Source organism: Eptesicus fuscus, chromosome 19 (assembly GCF_027574615.1).
Source record: "Eptesicus fuscus isolate TK198812 chromosome 19, DD_ASM_mEF_20220401, whole genome shotgun sequence".
Classification (NCBI taxonomy): Eukaryota; Metazoa; Chordata; class Mammalia; order Chiroptera; family Vespertilionidae; genus Eptesicus; species Eptesicus fuscus.
This window is the reverse complement of record NC_072491.1, coordinates 17744562-17749612: the sequence shown is the minus strand read 5'-3', so window position 1 is coordinate 17749612 and position 5051 is coordinate 17744562. Positions and strand designations below refer to the sequence as shown.

Here is a 5051-nt window from a genome sequence, read left to right as displayed (position 1 = left end):
TGTGGAACTGGCTGACCCCATAGCCACATGTGCCAGTTAAAAATCAAAAGGAATATGTTGGCTATGGAGGTCCCCCCTGATGAATGAGAAGTCTCAATGACCCACCAGTCTTCCCAGCCCAGGGTTCAAGTGGTAGGAAGAGAAGTCACCATAACTTCTGGCTATGAAAAAACAGCAGATTTGTCTGAGTGAGATGAAGGGCTGCTAGAGTCCCTGGCATTCCTCTTAAAAGGCCTGCACACAGACTTACTTGCTGATGGACTTCCCTCCCTCCCTCCCATTCTAATCAATGGAAAAATATAGTTGGGTGAGGATTAACAAAAAACAAAACAAAACAAAAAAACCCCAATGGTTATAAGGATGCTCAATGATCTCAGTGAAAACTTCAACAAAGAAATAGGAAACATAATAATGGAGATAGAAGAAATAATAAAAGAAACAATCAGAAATTAATATAATAACTGAAATAAAGAATACATTAGAGGGAATCAACAGTAGATTAGATGAAGAAGAGGACTGCATCAGTAATTGGGAAGATTAGGTAGGAGAAAACACCCATCAGAAGAACAGCAAAAAGAATTTTAAAAAATGAGGATAGTGTAAGGAGCTTCTGGGACAATTTCAAGTATACCAACATTTGGATCATGGGGTATCAGAAGGTGAAGAGAGTGAGCAAGGAGTAAAAACCAATTTGAAGAAATAATGAAGGAAATGTTTTCTAACCTGGTGAAGGAAGATGCAAATGTCCAAGAGATTCCAAAACAAAATGAACCCAAAGAGGCCCACACCAAGACACATCATAATTAAAATACCAAGGTTAAAGACAAAGAGAGATTTTAAAAGAAGCAAGAGAAAGACAATCAGTTATCTACAAGAGAGCTCCCACAGCCCTAGCAGCTGATTTCTCAACAGAAATTTTGCGGGTCAGAAGGGTCCGGCACAAAATATTAAAAGTGATGAAAAGCAAGGTCCTACAATCAAGATTACTCTACCCAACTAAGCTATCATTTGGAATCAAAGGACAGATAAAGAGCTTCCCAGACAAGAAAAAGCTAAAGGAATTCATTATCAACAAACCAATATTATAAGAAATATTAAAGGACTTCTTTAGGAAGAAGAAGAAAACCCCCAAATTATTAATAAAATGGCAATAAATACGTATTAATCAACAATTTAAATGTAAACGGATTAAATGCTCCAATCAAAAGACATAGGGTGGCTGAATGGATAACAAAACAAGATTCTTATATATGCTGTCTATAAGAAACTCACTTCAAATTGAAAGATACACAAAGACTGAAAGTAAAGGGATGGCAAAAGTTATTTCATGAAAATGGAAATGGGGGAGAAGGGGGAAAGCTGGAGTAGCAATACTTATACCAGATTAAACAGACTTTAAAACAAAGGCCATAAAAAGAGATAACGAAGGACCTAGTAAGACCACTTCTGGGTATTTATCCAAAGAAACCAAAAACACTGCTTTGAAAAGACATATGCATTCATATGTTTATTGCAGCATTATTTACAATAGCCAAGATATGAAAGCAACCTAAATGTTTATCAATAGATGAATGGATTAAGAAATGGTGCATATATTTAATAAAACATGATTCATAAAAAAAAAATCTTGCCATCTGAAACAACATGGATGGACTTAGAGGGTATTGTTCTGAGTGAAATAAGTCAAACAGAAAGACAAATGTCACATGATTTCACTTATGTATGAAATCTAAAAAAAAACCAAAAACAAAATAAATGAACAAACAAAACAGAAACAAACTCATAGACACAGAGAACATTTGGTGGTTGCCAGATGGGAGGGGGTATTAGGGGGGAATGAGTGAAAAGGGGGGAGGGATTAAGAAGTACAAATTGATTGTTACAAAATAGTCATGCGATGTAAAATATAGCATAGGAATATAGTCAATAATATTGTAATAACTATGTATGGTGTCAGATGGATACTAGATTTATCTGGATGATCACTTCATAAATTATAGAAATGTCTAATCACTTTGTTGAACACTGAAGCTATTATAACATTGTATGTCAACTGTAATTAAAAAATTAAAAAAATGTATAAAAAACTTTCTGCACTGTGGTGACAAAACCCAGGTTTTGTAGAGTAAAAGAAGGGAAAAGAAAACTGCCTTCTTTCTGAGATAGCAACTGGTAGAACAGCCAGAGGGACTATGAAGAATATACAGATTGGATGATTATTTATGAAATGATATGCTGCAGGGTATGTGGCAGAGGTTGATGTGAAATCTTTTTTTTTTATCTTCTATAAAATCTTTATTAAAATCTGCCTCTCTCCCAAATGTATTTGGTGTGAGATTTTCTCAGGGGAATACAAAAAGGTATTTAGTACTTAAAACTACTGGATTTGAGCCATTATAGACATGGGGCATACAAACATTTTCTTGGCCATGATATGAAAAGCTCTGCTGTATATTTATTTTTAAATGATGAGGTGAGGAGAAACACACTTGAATAATTTTCTGAAAGTGCAGATCAGGTACTCTGACCTGAATTCTGACTTATAAATCTGAATGGGCTCTAGGTGTTTTTGAATGATGTTATGGATAATTACCAAGTATTTTGATGACTTATCCTTCAGTACTGTGTTTATAGTTTAATCTGGGAGTAGTGAGCATGACAGTTATTCCCTTCATGGCTAGAAGGGAGGAGGATTAGCTCCCAATTACACATTTCAAAGTTTCTATTTCTCAAAATATTTTTGAAACTTTTCTAGCATTAAAACATGCTACATATGACATAAAAAACTGAAATTCCAAAAACATAATTGTAGGCACTCAATACAGAGTTGTACATATATGAATTATAATCTCTATTACAAATATATACATATTTTTATTTCTATCTCCAAGTTAGTGCTATAAAAATGGTATAGAGGAATATGTTTATTTTTAAACCGATGTGGTATCTTGATAACTTAATGATTGTATAACTGTTTATGAAACAGAAGAATAGTTTTAAACCTTTACAACAGTTTTAAATTCCTTGAATTTTAAAAAAACGAGGGCTTATTTTTAAAATGTAGCGTAGTACAAGTAACAAAAAACATGTCCATTAGATTTTACCAATGACCATTAACAGTTCCTCTGCAGCTATTCATAAAATGTGAGAGTCCTTTGTATGGTCTCAGGTTTTCAAAAAAATATATATTCTACTTACTATTAAGTGTTGGGGTATATGATGAGTACTAACTTCTATTTTTTTAAAATATATTTTTAGTTATTTCAGAGAGAAGAAGGGAGAGGGGGAGAGAGAGAAATATCAATGATGAGAATCATTGATCAGCCGCCTCCTGCACGCCCCCTACTGGGGATTGAGCCTGCAACCTGGGCATGTGCCCTGACCAGGAATCAAACCCATGACCTCCTGGTTCATGGGTCAAAGCTCAACCACTGAGCCACACCAGACGGGCTAAATTAGTTTCTAGTAAGATTACACAGAGTTCTTAACAAAAATAAACTGTGTTCGACCAAGGTCTAGAATGCAAGAAATTTTTTTACTTGTATATCACAGTGTTGGGTTGTATCTTTCTTTAAAATTTATACAAGAGGCCCGGTGCATGGATTCGTGCACTGGTGTGGTTCCTCGGCCTGGCCTGCAGACATCCCCCAAGGGGTCGTGGATTGCAGGAGGGCGCAGGCCAGGCCAAAGGACCCCACCGGTGGCACAGTTGGGGTCAGGGAGGGACCGCGGGAGGGCTCCAGGGTGTGTTCGGCCCGTCTCGCCCAGTCCTGATTGGCTGGACCCCAGCAGCAAGCTAACCTACCAGTTGGAGTGTCTGCCCCCTGGTTGTTAGTGCGTGTCATAGCTACTGGTCGAATGGTTGGTCACTTAGAGTTATATATATAGATGCCCAAAACTGATACACTTTGGTACACAGACAAATTAGGCAAGAGCAAGATTGGAGAGTCTACATAAGGAAGTGCTATACTTTTAGCACAAAGATATGTGTGTGCATTTAGTTTTGTTTAATGTAGATTTGATGTGACTAATGGGAATAGATGTGATTAAAATTGTACAAGTTAAAAGACTATCGGCTATCTTAGCCACTTAAAATTTAATTTACAAAAAAAGGCATTTACTGTAATTCCTTTGGGGTAGGTATGTTTGGATAAAATTTTTCACCATGATTAACCTGCTATTATTTCAAAAACTGTGTTTTTTTTTCAACTAGTGTTGTTTAATTTCTTAAAGTTTAACTGTCTCAATGTAGTAAATATGTGATACACTATGACACTTTTTTTTTTTCTTTTAAGAATCTGGCTCTCTTTGGAATGCTTCCCAGGACCTTCTGGACACCAGATTTTTTACATATAGGGACTTATAGTCATTAAATAGTTGTAAATATAGAACATGTACCACAAAAGAGCTCATTGTCTTTATGTCACAAGTTATTTAATAGAGAGTTCCACTGATAATTTAGTTCACTGCTATATTTCAAAATGAGTTCTGAATATTTATTAATAGAAATTAGGTCTAATTGAATGACGCTTTCAATATTTTCAACTCAAGTCTGTTTCTGCCATTTTATCATACAGGCACCAGAGCCAAAGATACAAACCTGGTGACTTGTAACAGGTCTACTTTTGGCTATGATTCCCTTTCTTTCTTTCCCCACTACCACAACTTACGCATTTCGAATTTCCCAAATTTAGGGAAATCGCAGGGGCCAGCACATCTGGAGTGCAATGGATAAGCCTCACCTTGGAAAAATCAACTTCGTGATCATGGTATCTCCACTGCCAGGTAAGTATTTCCCTTTCAATTGAGCATGTTGATTGAGGTCAATAACTTCTTGCTTTACATCTGGAAATCAATCAACAAACAGTACCCTTATCTTCTTTCTGGATTGGCATTCTGCCTTCAAACTTTTCTTTTTCCTAATTAGCAAAGTTTTCACGTAAGTATATGAATCCATGTCACTACTCGTGACAAAAGAGAATTGAATGAAGGCTGGTTCATCAAACCCCGAAGTCAGATTGGTTTAGATTAAGATGGAATATTTAGGCCTA

At 36.0% G+C, this 5051-nt stretch overlaps 1 non-coding gene across 1 annotated transcript; it reads right to left on the bottom strand.

Moving 5' to 3' along the window:
- Positions 1 to 4625: 4625 nt before the first annotated feature.
- Positions 4626 to 4793, bottom strand: LOC114232152 (U1 spliceosomal RNA). Its single transcript, XR_003618199.2, has one exon. It is a non-coding gene; the product is annotated as a U1 spliceosomal RNA (small nuclear RNA).
- Between the last annotated feature and the right edge of the window lie 258 nt (positions 4794 to 5051).